The sequence below is a fragment of the Paramisgurnus dabryanus genome, chromosome 5 (assembly GCF_030506205.2).
Source record: "Paramisgurnus dabryanus chromosome 5, PD_genome_1.1, whole genome shotgun sequence".
Taxonomy (NCBI): Eukaryota; Metazoa; Chordata; class Actinopteri; order Cypriniformes; family Cobitidae; genus Paramisgurnus; species Paramisgurnus dabryanus.
The window spans coordinates 27066146-27083604 of record NC_133341.1 but is presented as its reverse complement, the minus strand read 5'-3'; the positions used below and the strand labels follow the sequence as shown (position 1 = coordinate 27083604).

Here is a 17459-nt window from a genome sequence, read left to right as displayed (position 1 = left end):
CGGCGCAGGGGAGAGGCTCAGTGCCTATCAGTGTTTCACAGAGCCGCGGAATACAGGCAATTTATTAAAGTAAGCTCATTAAATCTTTCCTGATGTCAATGTGAACAACAACCGCAGTCATTGGAGCCTTTCAGAGGAACAATTAAACGGACATCGGAGTTGAAATCGCTGCAGAAGGTTTCCGAGAAAAGGGGATGAGGAGAACCGCTGGAAGTGAACGCTGATTTCTCTTCTCCTGGATTAAACGGCGTACATTAAATTCCTGCACCTGCTCTCCCGTTAAAGGAATATCGCCTTAAACACAACAGGGGCTTTGAATTATTTTACGTGGATGAAATCACTCTTGATTGTATACGCCAAAGTCTGTTCGTTGTTTGGATTTAAGGACATTCGTGAATCGCAGTTTATTTAATCGCAAAGCACTTATTTATTTATCGACTTCGCGTCGACAGAGTAAGCTGTCGTTTTTATTGGAGTTTGCAGTTTCTTATTAAGCCTTACTTGGATATTTATCCAGTAAGTAAACGGGTAAAAAGGTCCTAAACGACTGAATCATTTACGGTTGGTCAAAACGCAGTTAACGGAGCGCAGCTGACACGGCGCTTTTTTGGGAACAGCTCCTCACTTTGGTCCGCTATCGTCTATAACAAAAACACACTGGATTCATTTAAAAGACAAAATCTTTTTTAATACTATTAGCAAGCAAATGAAAATTTGCCAACGAGCCAGCCGAAGAAGCTGTTTCTGGATGACTTTTTACGCGTGAGAACAACATAGAAAAAGGAAATAAACTTTATAATAAATCGACTAAATTTACCAGGGATTATTTTTTTTTACTTCACCCGAGGACACAACGAGATTTTATTGATTTTATTTTTTCGCTTATTCTGCTCGTTCGACCGCTACATCGTACCCATAGTCTCGTCGGCACGAACCTGCATGGACCTCTAGTCAGCAGCACCACAGAGCGATTTATGGTAAAACATCTCTCTTTATCATTTCTCTACTTTTATTTATTGCAACGAATAATGCATAATAATCAGCATTTTGTCTTATTATTTACGTAGTACACTTTAGTGAGTAGTGTGCACTTGTGTACGCGCTAAAAACATTTTGCTCTACAACCATACTTTCTTCATTAAATCCATAGTTTCTACAGTTAAACAATAATATGGGATGTCTTTGAAACAGATGTGTCATTGTTTTTATGTCAATAAGTGCAAATATCCAGTTACCTCAGTTTGATACTATATAAGCAATAACTTCAGTAGCTACGGTACGGCCGAATCTGGTTACCATGGTGCATATTAGTAATAAAATACATTTTAAACGCACTAGTCGCATAGTAAAGTCACAATTATGTACAAATTTGTCTCAGCTATAGGGTAGCAAGGTCGCCTTTGAATAGTTTGTGATTTGTAGAAATGATTAGCTTCATTTGCGTAACGTTGTACTTCTGTGGAAAATATAATCGTATGAGGTGATATCGGGGGTGTGCTGGGTCTATAGCAGAACCATACAACCTTTGTTTCAAGGTTTTACCTGCAATAAATAAAGGAAGTGCAGTAAAGAAAAAAGGTGTCGGGGGCTAAATGGCCCCAGGACGCGCTTTGATGTGCGCTACGGGTGTTTTTAAGAGTGCGACAGGATGAATGCTCTCAAAGCATAAAATCTGGTTACAGCGTGATGGCAGCCTGGAGAATCTGAATAAAAGATGTGAAAGTCTTTACCAGCACACCCTTATATAAGTTTTACCACTGAGTGTGTGTCTGTCAATGATTTGCTTTTTGGCTACTAAATTTTAATAGTGGTGTAGTAGTTTAGTGGTTTAGATTTGGTCTGGTAGGTAAAGGTTTGAATCCAATGGCTATTATGTTTTCCTTTTTGTTGCTTCGGGTCCTTTTGTCAGGTGTGTTGTAAAATATTTTAAGTAGAAACATAAACTAAAAAGGTAAGTAATAGTTTTAAAGGGTGGGTTTTAGGAGCATTGGAAAAGTTTATTTAGTAAAAGCTTTGTATGTTGTGTGGGCTCATTTGTATGGTGTGATTGGTCATCAACATGCTTTTCGTGTATTATCCTAACACTTCAATGTCAGCCTTTACCATGGATCGTTTGCACTAGCAAGCATTTTCCAAGAACTGAGGTTTTGCATGTGCTATCTCTTTGAAATCTAATCAGTGAATACTCTTTCAGGGACACTGGCTAAAGTACAGCCCCAGGTTTGATTTGGCTGTTAACACAGGTCAGTTGGTCTAAACAAATCGTGTTTTTTCCCTTTCTTCCTAAGATACTTTAACCCCCATTAGCAAAAACCTTTATACTTTAGATGTTACTGTGTCCATAGAGTCCATGTTTCTTAAACAATCAATATATGATATATATATAGCCTTTAGAAGAATTGAGGTGTTATCTCCATGCAATGTAAATAAAAGCAAGCAGTTGAACATTGCAAAATAAGTAGCTCAAAACCAAATTTTGATTTGGGTGAACATGCATATCGATTGCCAGAACTTCATTTTCTCCTCATACATCACAACGTAGTCTCTCAGGCCCCTCTTGTCATTTCTCTGCTGCTCTGACTAATGCGATTGGCCCCCTGCTCCACAGTGGACGCTTCACTTTGCAAGTCATCACTCTGGAGGCTTAGTGCTCTGGCTCTTAGCTTGGATCCAGCATGTGGCCTTCCTCAGGGCCTGGCAGCCTCATTACCCCAGCAGAGTCCCTCACTCTGAGGGCTATGACTCCCTCCACCCGTGGAGACGGCACCTGTCAGGGAGTATGCTCACCACTCTATTGAATAAAACATTCAGTGATGTACGAGTGGAAAGGTTCACCTCCGGGGGCCAGAGTTGCCTCATTTCCTACTCCTGCTGCACATCCGTGACCCGCTGAGCAAATTGGCCCGGTATTAGCTCTGTGGCTCGATCTCACCTAAACAAATAGAGCTTCCAGCATAATGCTAATCTCAGCTGAGCCGAGCGTGTGTGGGGGAGACGGGTAGATAGCTGGTGTGGTCTAATATTTAGGTCACTGAATGACGTTACTGTCGTCTCTCATTTTTCTTAGCTTATTACATTTTTTCTTTTTCTCAGTTTCTTGTTTTTGTTGACTTTTTACACATTTATCTTAGTCACATCAGCAAATGCATAGAGAAATGTTGGAGCTTAAGCTTTGGAGTCATATTTTGTTGCATAGGTGCAACAGAGGTAATTATGAACAGGTTTATAACTGATGTCAAGATGTTTTAGTAGGATTCGGCTTTGAAAGCCACCCAGAAATGCAGTTTATTTTATCGCCGTCAGCAGAATGGGTTCTCTTGATGGGGAAACGCAATTTGGGTGCGATTCAACCTCTGCCGACTGTATTGAATGAGAAAGATCTTAGTGTGATTAAATCAGGAGTGAATTTCCAGAGGTATGAAGTTTAGCTCAGACCGGTTTTACCGTTTCTGCCCTCACTGCAGATGTTGATTGATAGTTTAATTTTGCTGGGATATTATTAAAGAAGCATACACTGTTCATTTGAATATAGAGATAAATGTGCAGATTGATTGATTGATGGCCATGGGGTGATATCACTCAACCGTCGTCTTATTAAAATGAGAACTGGGGAGAGAATGAGGGCTTCTTTTATGATTTTTTATATTAGTGAAATTTTAATTTCCTGCTTTATATATTAACCTATTTTCCCTATAATATCTTAACTGGTATTTTCCCAGTAAAGTTTGCTGGTTGTATAATCTAACTTAAAGCATAACTGGAAAACAGCAAGATATTTCTCTGTGAAAATCAATAACAGTGAGGAAAAAACACCAGCTGGCTCACACATGCTTTTTTCCATTCTTCAACCATAAATAAGCTTTTACAATAACACTGCTTTCAAAGCGGCAGTTGACACATGGCCTAAAACAAGCACTCTTGCATTTCACCCATTTTTCGTTCCCGGGGGGTTGGTGGAGCAGTTAGTTGGATGGATAGGGCGGGATATGGTCCTTGAGCTTATCTCTCTGGAGTGTCCAAACAGTGGTTCATTAGAAATCAACATCTCTCTCCCTCCCTCTCTCCCACTGCTTGGGGAAAAGTCTCTTTCTAATATAGTTTTGTCATCATATTACTGCTAGTCCCGCATAGTCGGATATTTAGTCTGATGGCAGAAGATCTGGACTTCATGGCAGATTTTATTAGCCAAGGACTGGTCAAGGGTGTCTGACATGTAATGCAACCAATCAGTTTGTTTGGTTTCCAGGCAAACCGTTAAAGAATGTGACAAATACGTATTCCTGGAAATTCAGTAGTCAATGAGATTGACTTCAAAACTCTGCTAAGCAGTCATGTGACAAAAGAGTGCTCCTTTAGCTCAACTGGTATGGCATTATGTTAGCAGTACATGATAAAATGTATACCTTGTAATACACTATAAATTGCTTTGGATTAAAGCGTCCACCGTATTCATCAATGTAAGTGTAACCTTGAAATTGTCTCCAGTTTTGTGTGCCTCATGCATCAGACTTTCAGACAACAGTTCATGGGATTGACATCTGAGGCCAATATGACTATGATTGAAGTGTAATACTTTTGTTTAAAGAGGAAACACCTTTATGGCCAATAATTTTGCTGCAGTTAAATTCTGTAGTTTGTTAATGTGTTTGAGGTCATTGCCATTCAAATGCTTGGGCTTTCTATATTTGTTTTTGTTTTTTTAGGTTCAGTTGAATTTTAACAGGTTGGGGGTGAGGTAGGACCTAGGGATGTAAACCGATGACCGTTTGACCGATGGTTGACCGTATCAACGTTAACCGGTCAAAGTTGTCGGTTGTCGGTTAAAAAAAGGGATCTGTAAATTAGGCTATTATAGACAGTGGACTAAACCCTACTACAGTTAGTCATCTCTTTCTTTCCAAGATCTTTTTGTGTGAAGTGAACAAATCCCTCACACTCAGTTTTTCATAACTGGTCTGTTTGTACTTTATAAACCAATAAAAAAACATTTGGCGTGAGGTCACTGCTTTTGGTTTCGCATGTTCACAAGGTTTGCGAAAAGTAAATGCTACAGGCTATTTTTTGATAAATTCCTTTATTCGAATAGTAAATAAAATACAGTAATACAATAATTAAAATTAAAGTCTCTCCTGGTTGTGTTCCAAATTATTAACATTTATGTCTTTTAGGCTAACAGTAAAGTGCAGAGTAAGTTTTGTTTCTGTAAATCCTCAGCCATGATTTTTACCACTTTATTAAGTTTTGCTTTGTAGAAAGCATTTCTTTGAAGTGAATTTCGTTTTGTATAAATTGTATCTTAATTTTAATAAATGTTTAATCAACCAAATGCATGTATTTATTAAATAAAAAGCAAATATAGCAGAGTATATAATTACCGGTCCGTGCATGAAGGCGCCGGCACTGTGCGTTCACTTGCATTGCATTGTTAATTAGAACGCACCTCATCATAAATAAATAAAACTCAGCGTAGGCCTATATGCCTCATACAAGCATTAAATATCTTTGCTGCATTTGTTCTAGAACAAAAACAGTGCGAGACCTGCTTTGGCCGGTGCTTTTACACATTCTGAAGGTGCCCGTTTAATCCATTGGTTTTATCGTGTTGCAGTCTATTAGGCAACATTACGCATAAGATGGGTTTAGATTTGGAAATACATTACATCTATATTTCAGTGGTAACAGAAAAGGTGATGATGATCATCCTATGTCTTTAATATTACTACCCCAAACTAAAGCGCAGTCTCTGAGCTGTCATTTTATTAAATGAGCCGCGGCAATTTTCAAATGAGCTTCACAAACGCCTTTATTTTCAAGTTCAACGCGATCACCTAGTACCTAAACTATTTCGAAACTAAGCACGGCGCCGTTTGCGGGACTCATGTTTCGCGCTGTAGGGGATTTAAAAAGTATTGTGAGGTCTGTGTGTGTGTGAGCCGGAGGCAGAGCGCAGAGAGATGCGAGTTGTGAAATTGCAGGCGCGGCTCGAAATGGCTGTTTATTTTAAATAGCATAGCATATTTTAAACTAATAGGCCTATCAGTTAACCGGTTTCAACCGGCCAATGAGGCTCGGTGGCCGGTCAAGAAAATTTTTCGTTTTCGCCATCCCTAGTAGGACCTGATGTCGACCTTGTCCCAGATTCAGCTGTCGCTTATGGTATTGTTCAACGTGGCAGCCCTGATGTCGGCACACCAGCACAAAAAAGTGTCTAAACCTGCCGGTTCCTTTTGCCTTCACAACCAGAATTGGTCTCCTTCATCTTGTGCATTTTTGAAATCACCGGTACTTTAAAAAACGAATAGACCAATTTACTGCAGCTGCTACGAAATATAGAATAGAAAAGAGTGTCAAAAGAAAATGTCTTTGTTAGTTGTGAAAGTGCGGTGAATGGATTGTGAATGCTCCTGTCTCTCTGCTCTCCTACAGAGCTCCTCCTGCGAGTATTGAGCACTAAGAAGGTGCAATTGTTCTGGAAGAGCTATTATATCTGTGCTCCTGGTAATCCGCAATTTCAATCCTCTCTCCCCCTCTTCGTTCCCCGAGCCGTTCGTACAATGCTAATGTTCCCAACATCTGTTAACGTGCAACACCTGCGGTGGAGACTGTTTGATTTTCTTCTTTATGGCATTCCTGTCTCCCCTGTTGCTACATAAAAGGCTCAGCCTGTGTAGCTTTCATAGGTGATATTGATTAAAAGTGTCGGGAAGAAAACCCGAGCATGGAACGGGTGTCGAGATGCAGCGCTTTAAATGGAATTTTAGGCTACGCGCATTGCTGTTGTTTACTTGACCTTTGCTTTGCTGCGTTTTCAATTTTACCAGCTTTATCCTTATCCAAATGAGACGGTGTGCCGCGGTTTGTTGATTTTAGCAGTCCCATCTCCGACACCTCAGCAGTTTCAAGGAGACGATGATTACTCGACTTACTTAACGTCTTTGCTTTCTTTACAGATAAATTGGAATCGTTTGACCTTCCAAGTCACGCAAAAAATGTCTTTATTACATGCTGGCTGAGTGAGGAGAGTTCATGCGAAGTTGTATCTTTTGAGGTTCAAAGTCCCGTCAAACTCTCTTTGAGCATCTAAGGGAGCTGCTTTTTCATCTTTTTAGGGCGAAGGAGATACCTGTGGACATGTTTGTCGTTTAATGGTTCTGAGAACGGAAGAATGGAGATTAAATGGTGTATGAATTCAGCTCAAGACTTCAGAGCCTTCAATAAGACGCCCGTTCTGCTTCGTAGCTAATCACGCTAGCGAACAGGAATCTTATCAATGTTGCTTTCTCCACGCAGACCGTGAGCTTATAAAGCCCCTTTGAAGGGCAAATTGTTCTTCCTAAAAAAACAAACGGCTGTGTAATCGGCCTTCTAGGCAGATTGATTTCCTGCTGGTGACAGTGGGGGATGCTGGGAAAGTGGCCCTGTACGTTACTCCTGAAGGACTTAAAAGTTTAGTAGGGCATCAATCATTGCGAATTACGGGGAGTGTGTTTTAAAGAACTTTTTCAGGAGAATTCATAGGGCATCCTGTTCTTTCTCATAACGGGAACAGTTCAATTTCAATGAGTTACTGCCTCTTGTTTTCAGTTACCGAGTGTGTACTCGTTTCACTATTGTTTCTCTGCCAGCATAATTCAGTGAAATGCTTTCAGGGCAGCTCTGTTATGTGCCGTTGCAGATATCTTTGTTCTTTCCCCCATTTTTGCAACAAATTTGGGCAATATCCTCATTCGCGTACCCTCCCATGGTTTATTTCATCATTGTGTCATGCTGTAATGAAACTAGCGTTGCAAAAGAAAGGCTGTGGTGTATAGACTATATTTCTTACCATCGCTAAACTTTCACCCAAATGTGAAAGGTTCTGGTAATTACTCACTCTCATGTTGTACCTTACGTGTACGACCTTTGTCTTCCAGTGATCACTATATGCTTTTATGTTTATTAAACTCTTTTCCATACATAATATACTGTCAGAAAAACAGGTCAAAAATGGTCCCTAGCTGTCACTGGACGGTACCCTTTCTAAAGTACCTACCCAGAGAGTTCATATTACTACATTAGAAGTACAAAAGTAAATATTGGTACCAAATGTATACATATCTGTACCTAAATGAGATTAACGAGATTTTAATGGACACTACCCCAGTGACAACCATTTTTGATTATATTTTTTCAAACAGTGTACAAATATTTTACTTCATGTTCCACAGGAGGAAAAGTCACACACGTTTAGAATGACATTACTAAGCAATTTTCATATTGGCTGTTAAGGGAAAAAACAGACTTCTTGTGTTTCCTATGCTGACTTTTACCATTTGCATCCTTTGTTCACAAACGAGTGACACATATGTCATGAGTCCAAACCCTTATCTTATCCTGGATCAACTCCATCGAGAGCTCCTGACGACCTCTAAACTGTGTCAACCATTTAGTGGTAAAGAACAGTGTTTTTGCATGTACGTATAAGGGGCTCAGATGCAAAAGCCGCTAAACGCCACCTCCTTCTACAATGAGAGAATTATATTAACCGAATGCTCTCGGCATGTATAATACATTTTTTTTTTTTTTTTTGTAAATATCTTTCCTTTAAATTCTCTAAATCACAGCCTTAGGCCATTTAGAAATACAGTTTTTGGGGTATTATCCATTAATAGTCTGATAAAAATGCTAATTTACAAGAAAATATGTCAGACTACTTAGAGGGTTTTGCATCTGAACTCTTCATATGAACCTTAGTGATAGGACATGCAGATAATGGTTTCCTGCAGCACAAAAACCCAAGGGTGCTATGTTCTTTTGGAGTGGAAAGTTCCCCTAATCCCCTGAAGGGTAAACGAGCTTTGCTTAAAGTCAAATCTCAATTATCCCCCATCAGTTCGTCATCTTGGGTTTATATCGTTCTTATGTATAGTGCTTATGAAATGGCGCTTTTCCATTGCATAGTACCCCACGGTTTAGTTTAGTTTGGGTCGGGTCAGCTCACCTCACTTTGGCGTGGTTAGCTTTTCCATCGAGTTTAGTATCACTTCGGAGTGGGAGGGATTATAGGCGTGTCGTTATATTTACGCTGCCTACTGCTGTGACATCATACACGTGAGAGCGTTGTTGTACATTACCATACATTCATTTATTTCTCAGTCTGCCACAAAATTAAAATTGGCCACCACAAATAGATGTTTGCACATCGCGTTTATCACTACCTCTGTCTCACATGACAGTTTCTGTTCAAACACCCGTCCCGTGGCGTCAGTCGACGGCGCTCCGCTGAGCCTCATTCAAGTTGCATATAAGCATATATAATGCGGACGTGCACGTCGCGAATGTGCCGCCACAAACTGTAAGTCTGGAAAAAACTGTTATGGTGTCCCGGATTCTCAACCTGCGGATGTTTTTCATCGCTAAAATGGTGTTTGGAAACTTATAGCAGAACACAGATAACAACATGTTTGCTTGAGACAGCGCAAGCTAGCAGTAAGCTAAAGCTAATATTTACATTATAGCGATGACGTGACGATTCTCTCAGACCAATCAGTGATCTACAGTGTTTTCGCGTCACGTTTGGTATCAGCTCGGGTCGCTTGGAACCCCAACCGAGGTGGTACGAAAAAAAGTATCGGGTACTACGTACTGCACCCAATGGAAAAGCTCCCAAAAGTAAACTGACCCGACCCAAACTAAACTAAACCGTGGGGTACTATGCAATGGAAAAGCGCCAAAAGAGGCACACATGCACAGCAAATGTCTTTTGAAAATGCAACCGATCTTATTGCTGTGTACAAATATTCTTTTGTGGCTGTACAACAAACAGGATAGACATATTTTCAACTCTATTTACTAGCAAGATTGTCTGGCATAGGGAGTGACTAATATTGTTCTCCCACTGCGGTCCTCCTGAGCCTTATTTATTAACGTTGTCGTGGGCAGCCTTTAAAGCGGCTGTGAAATTGCGTGCTTGCATTTCTGTTCCAACGTATTAAGGCTATTAAAACATAGTGGGAGCCATAGACTGTGACCTGTTTACAAATCCAGTTTATTCTACTGCCAGGGAAAATGGGTTTTGTCATGCGGTGCGGTTCAAAGTTTAACACGTTTAATTGCGCTCTTAACCACGGCCGAAAATAAAGTTAAAAGCAGCAGTTTATTTTCCCTTATTTTGTGTTCGAATGCGACAAAGTGGGTTGCGTAAATCAAGACCGGGACAATGAACGGTGTCTTTGCTTGTGACTTGAATAGCTTTCACACACACTGCTCTAAATCTGTTGTTTCCGTAGAGGCTGTTAGTCAACTCTTGTAGTGTTGTTGAACGGTAATGAAATTTCCACCGACTGCACGAAACAATGCCTCCCGCCTTACCCACGTGCGATTAGCAATCCCACATCTCGGCCGCCGGCTTCACGCTGCGTCCTGGGAATGCGGCGGGGTATAATAAAAACTCTGGAGGTTTGTATCAATTTTTGCCAGGCAATATACTGTCTTTGTCACGATTGGGTATGAATGCAATATCTCGCACCCAGACATGATTTCCTGGGTAAGTTTTTAAAAAGAAAAGCATTCGTAACAATTAAATAGGCCTTCTTACCCATGCTAATGTTATTGTATAGAAATCGAATAGCAGAACGCACACTCCCATTTTTGCCTGTACAGCACACTATAGAGTAGACTAAAGTTTCTGCCGTGTTTAGCCAGTGTTATTGTTCTTGTCAAAAAGTCCTAAACCAACAGTGATATTAGGCCCTCGGGCATCTACTTTTCTGCATGCTTTCCTCCGCTGGAGCACAGGACGAGAACCGGACTCGCACAGTTTTTCACCCAACCCTCTTGCTTTATTACCTCCTGCCTGCTGTTGGAATTACTTTCCTCCCTCGAGTAAGCCGGGCATAGGCGGCTTTATTGTGTTAACCTATTTGTGTGTCAAGAGCGATTGCGCCAGTCTTTATCACTGTTTGTATACGGTCGGGTGGGGGAGGTAGGGTTAGACGGATGGACGGTCACCTCGTGCTCCTCTGGGGGATAATGGTTGCCAAGCAATTTTTAGCCAACCCCCAACCCTTCAACCAGAGTAATCACTTTTATCTCTCAGAGATGTCATGTATAATTATGTCCAATGTTGTTCTCTGAAACCTGCCTAATGGCGTTTCTTTCGTTCAATCTGAGGCCAGTCGAAATATGTTTTTGAAGTTATTCAGTCCTGAGCGGTTCAATGAATCTGTGGTCACTTTCTTCAGTTTTTATATAATATTTTGAAAATAAAATTGTAAGAATTGGTATGCTGTAAAAATTCTGTGTTTCATTTTAAGTTTAATCAACTTGAATTTACAATTCATTTCAAGTTTCTTGACTAGTAAGGAGTTGCTACAAATTAAAAAAATAACTTAAGCCAATTCAACTTTATTCTTTATAATTTACAGTATTGCTACTTCTCACTAGTCAAAAAAGTCAAAATGAATTGTAGATTCAAGTTGAATTAACTTAAAAATTTAAGTACAATGCATTTTTTACTGCTGACTTTTCCATTGCTATGCATTATTTGCTTTTTAATGGTGATCATTTATTGAATTGCTTGAAACGCTAAACAATCTTCCTGTGTCCCTTAATACGCCAACAATTCTGCAGTGATGGAGACATTGTGAAATGATGCTTTTTGTAGACTCTTAGTTTTATTAACGTTTTGATTGAGGTGGTGGAATTGCTGACCCTCCACAGACTAATGAATTGCCACTGCTTAAGGGAAATGAAAGGTTTGGCAGATAGGGTTGGCCCGAAGCCGAGTGTTTTTATCTGTAGACATTGCTTGTTGAGAAACATAGCCTTTCAAACAAGCTTTTATTGTTTATGAAATCCAACATTTGCAGCCTCTAACGTGTGCACGATTGCACGTGAATAATTTTTTTTTTGTTACCATCTACGTCCGACCCCAATTTACACATTGCCTTTTCCTGGGCGAAAGCCATTGATGTTCTTTTTGCTCGCGCTGAGTTTCAGGCGTAATTTGCGTGCGGCCAATTATCTCTCCGGCTTTGAAGAGTTTCCTCTCGCTTCTCCAGGTTGGGATGAAAAATTAATTTCGAGCTTCCCGAGAGCTTTAAAGCCCAAATTAGATTCTGATTTAAAATCAAGGATGCCTTGCTTTTAATTTGACATTTCGGGTTTTGACTTTTTTTGTGGACTTAACGCCTTAATTGGAGTTTGAACCACTTCAGTGATGCCGAAAATGAATTCCTTTGTTTTTTATGCTAGAAATGGTAATTTATGTCTTTAACGCACACAACACTTCTGTAAATACTTTGTTGTTTATAAAGACCGATTTTGAGTTTAGTAAGCACTAGCAGTTATAAACACTCTTGCAGAACTTTGGACTGGAAATGATTTTCTGTGTATTGTTGGGCGCATTTGCTGATCTGTTGTCTGTCTGGTGTTTACTCAGGTTTGCATGCACAGGCTATTTGTAATTTTGACAGGTTGATAAATATTAGCTAAAAATGAGCTTTACCTTCCAACTTTGATCTCCAAATACTTTAGTTCCATTAACAAACAAATAAGATGTGACAGAAGCAGGGCTAGTTTTAAGTAAGTCATCATCTCTTTTGATCTGCTTTTTGTTGTCACATCAAAAGCAGCAGGACTGTTTTGGAAAACTGCAGGTGACTGATGTGATTTCGGAAGGTTTGGATGTGTTGCGGAGTTCTGTCTCCTCATCCTGTCCCTCGCTTAAGTAGCTCTGCGTTGATTCCGTGTGATCCATCTGCGAGACCGGCTGTGACAGCTCTCCTGTTCATGGAGTCAGAACTCAGACATGCTGAAAAGACAACACACACGTTCTAACCTCCCATGTGTAGCTCCTCTGAAACATCTGTCCAGCTGTCAGCCTATCTCAGCCAATCCGACTGTGCTTTGGGCAGTAGCTATGGAAGTGTGTGTGTCTCTGAGGAATATGAGAGTGTGTTGGAGCATTGCTCTGTGCTTTTACACCAAACATGCGCGCACACTCCCTCAGTGCCTGTTTACCAATAATGTGTAGAGATGTGAAGAACAGATGGCACCTCATTTTTCTCTCCTATTTTTCATATTTAATTTCATTTTTTAAATAATGCTGTCAATATAAATCTTTTTTATAACTTTTTAAATGGGACTAAAACAGTGTTAAGAATTATGCTAGTTGCAAAAACAACATGACAGTTCATCTGAATCTTAACAAATAGTTATTTTGTTCAATGTAACATGTTGAGGCCATAATGTAAGCTTATGTTTAACACAACCTATAAAAGTATTTTCTACCAAAGCAAATAATTAAAGTGAAAACTGACTGCAAGCCTTTAAATGAACCAGTATGACACATTGAATCTTAATTTTTTTCGTGCTTTCTAATTTCACTGAAAATTAATTTAGTTAAAAATAAATGCAGAGTGAGTTCAGCAAAATGATGAAACTGTTTTTCAAACAATTTGTTAAATCACTGTTAATTTATACTAATTAATGTGTTTTATGTTAATTAAAAAATATTAATTAATTAATGTTTTTATGATTTTGTTACAAATTAAATAGAATATCTAGTACTAAAACAAATTAATGGCTGTTTCAATTAAAGGTCCACTGTGTTGATTTTTCAACTTCTCGTCTTCCTCCGGTCCACCAGCGCGACCTCACGTAATACGCCAAGAGGTCACAGATGACGTATGCGAAACTACGCCCCAGTGTTTACAAGTGTGGAGAAAGCGGACCGTTCTGACGTTGTTGTATGTCGAATTATACCAATTCATGTCATACCAAAAACATAATTTCTTCTCGACTGAAGAAAGACAGGATTTTCTTTTAAGAAAATGGACTAATCGTTTAATTAAAACCATTCAGTTCATTTTGGAAGGTCTTTATAAACCACTAATAATATAGTTATTCATTTTATTTATAATTTCTGTCAAGATATCCTTCTTAAAAATTACACAATGCACCTATAACCAGTTCAAAAATATTCTAAAGAAAGAGATTTTTCAAAGTTTTGGCAGCGCAAAAGTTGTGGCTTCGATTCTCAGGGAACAAACATAGTGATAAAAACTGATAAAAATCACGTGTGATGTGTGTCACTTTGAATAAGCTTCTGCCAAATGAATAATGTAAATATTTGTTGAGATGTCATTAACAGTCAATAAGTGTAATGTTTTTTTCCTACTGTGGATTTAATTGTTGATCTGTTTTGCACGTTAAGCTGTTTTGTGAACGTTACTGTTAGACCAATCCTGTGTGACCAGTTCTTCGCTCTTTTTCGGCACTAAATCATAGACCTTTTCTCGACTGCTTCTGCAAGTCCATCCTTCATCATAGGATGGAGGATATAGCTTCAGATAAAGGAGGAGAATGCTATTTATGTCTGCCTGTAAACAAAGTCCCAGTGAGGGAGAACTAATGGCCTGGAACTGACGAGAGCCTGCAGGGATATCTCACTCTCCTTCTCCCCCTCTCTATCTCTCGCTCTCCTTGTCACCTTCTGTTCTCCTCTCCCTGTAGTCATGATGGTAGTGGTATTGTAGATGAAGAATCGGGCTGAAGGACCAGTGTTGAACAGTCATTTTTCTGATATGAGGAGAAAAGCTTTTAGGTCTGTCAAAGAGCAAGAGAGAGCGAGAAAGACCAGAATCTGAGAGACCGGAGGGAAATTTCTCCTGGGATGAGACTGTGTTGCGAGACCAGCTGTTCTCTTTCTCTTTCTTTTTCTCTCTCTCTTTCACACAAATTTCACATAATATTCTCTAGATATAGGACTTGTGATTTGTTTTGCAGGACTTTGTAGTCCTCTTGTTTTCAAAGATCGACAGAGCGAAATCATCTTGACATATGGTTGGGATTGCATTTTTAAAGTATGCTTTTGATTGGTCCCACATGAACCTAGCAAACTTTCATATATTTGTTTTTAATGGTCTAATTATCATCTTTATTTATGAATGACGTTTGATGGACGTTTCCTGCGCTGTGACAGCTGCTGGTTATTGGTGAGCGCTTGATTGATCCACGCTGATGGAGCAGAGACAAGCCACGAAACTCTTCAATTGAGCATCGAAACGCCAGGCCTATTCTGCTCTCTCTCGCGTGCAAGTGACAGACTCACGTCGGGTTTTGAAACGTGAATTGTTAAACAGACGTTCGGTGGTACCGCTTTGTGTAGTGATTGAAGGACAGAGATGCAGCCGTCTCGGCAAAACTCGAATTTTGTGAAAACGTCTCCCCTCCCATGCTCTTCACGTCGACACGTTCGCTAACCCCGGTGACAAGCGAAACGCTGCCGCTGGTGACTTTTCATTTTATCATTCAAATTCGTCCCATTGATGTCACCGGCTTTGATTGACAGGCTAACTTGAAAGAGTAGCGATAGCAATCAGTCCTCATCAGCTGCGTTTGTGACCACGGACAATAGTTTTTTCTCTTTGCCGTTTTCACACTTGTTCTTTTTCCAAGGCCCCCCTCCCCTCTGCTGTCACAGAAAACTTAGACGATTGCATTTCTGTCACGACAGAGGGCTATTAATCTTTTAAATCCGAGCCAGACCTGATCAGCATTGTGTTCCGGAATCCGAGAACGCTCTTCGGAGACCACTCCGAAACAGCGGAGGGGGGGAATAGGCTCGATCTCTTTGTAAGCGGCGAAACTGAAGCTTTCTGAACAAACACAATATTAGAAATGTAATCTATAGGAGGGGGCGACATACAGATGGCAGGCTGATTGTGAAATTTAGATCTTGTTTTTTTGCTTTGTGTCACCGGGTGTATTTTTCTTCGGTTTTTAACCTTTATTTTATTAGTGGCAGGTCATTAGCTTGCCTGTGCTCTTTTGAAAGGTCGTCTAGCTGGGGTCACGGGTTTAGCCGGGAGAAATTGAACCGCCGTGTTTAGGCACCCCTGAAGCAAATCATGTGAGTTCATTGGCCTCGCTCAAGGGCGAAACAGCAGTGGAAAAACAGGCACATTAGAAGCAACACACTGCTCACGGGCAATAACATCTCATCTGTCCTACATGTAAGGAATGTGAACTAATAACCTTTAACTAGCCGCGCTGTTACAACTAGTTTTTTACTTGTTTGTGCATATTTTTTTCTGAGAGTTATTGCTAGGTGGTTGCTAGGGTGTTCTCACAAATTTGTCGGTCTCATTCTCTTAATATTTCTTATTTTCTTCACTCCTTTTTTGCTTTGATCACAAATTAATTGCACATCAAACAGATGTTGACCTATTATCTGTTTTAAACAACCTTTGATCTTTGCAGTTCGCTTGTTTTTAAAGATTGACTAAATTTATTTTAGGTTAAATTGATTAGATTTGTCCCATATATACAGGTTCAGCGGTAACAACATAAACAAACGGCTTTTTGGCCCAAACGTAACTTCCTGTAGACTTCTGCATAGAATCAATAACCATAGAGACCTTCTAGACTACATTATTTCGATAACAAGGATAATAAATAACAAGTAAATTACCTTAGTTCAAATTATAACGTATCGGCTACTACACTGAGCTAACATTACTGTGCAAAATTAATGTACACTGTCTTAGCTAAAACCTCTGTTCATGCAGTGATTCATGTTTGCTGTCTGCCCTCGTCTTTGGGAAACTGAAACGTTTTTATTTTCAACAAGGTATTTATTCCATACGTACGTTTAGCCACTAGCCAGACCGATAAACAAACACAGACCAGAAGTTAACTTCGGGCCAGGCGCATAACCTTGACAACGTGCATGTGTCTAATATGAGCAGTAGTAAACGTGATGCTGCCCTAGCTGTTGGCATAAATTATGTGGAAAGAATGTTCTTTGTTCCCATATTTCACAAACAGTTGAGATTTCAATGCTAACTATTCATGTGAGCTCCTAAAGCAAGGCCACAGTCTTATTTTTTCCCAAAAAAAAAAAAACCCACCATGCAGTTCGGCTGAGGAAGCTCTCCCTATTAATAAAGTGATACCTAGTAGGAGGCTCAAAAAGTATAAAACTAGTGATTTGAGGTAAAACGGCACAGTGCTGATAAACAGGATTTTATGGTTTATTATTTGTGCAGCAAGGATATTAATATTAGTGCAAATGTGTTTTTTTTTAATTGGCCATTTGGCATTTAGCAGACAATTTTTATTGAGTGCGGCTTACGGTACAGTAATTGCAGAAACAGTCCCCCCGGAGCGATGGCAGGTCAAGTGTCTCATTGGAAGGCAAAATGCTAATCGTTTCTCAGAAACTTTCCGGTTACAGCTCTACCTGGAATCACTTTACATTGTCCCGATTGTACTCGCCTCCCCTCAGTCCTCCTCCTCCCAATTAGGGTGAGGTGCCCACCTGAGGAAATTTGATTCATGGGCAGAGAGGTCCAGATAGGGTCGGCTGGGTGCAGCGAGACAGCGTCATGCTTCTCGATAGGGGTTTCTCCCACAGAGTGCTTAGGGATGAAACTCTATTGACTTTCTCTTCCAGAAAAGTTATCCTGCAGCGT

The 17459-nt window shown here is 39.9% G+C and overlaps 1 protein-coding gene across 1 annotated transcript in view; it reads left to right on the top strand.

Moving 5' to 3' along the window:
- fam222aa (family with sequence similarity 222 member Aa) overlaps window positions 1–17459 on the top strand; it is a 63271-nt gene continuing 45812 nt past the window's right edge. The window contains exon 1 of the mRNA XM_065250755.2: window positions 1–977. The gene's annotated coding sequence lies outside the window, so the exon portion shown is untranslated. The remainder of the gene's footprint in view (window positions 978–17459) is intronic.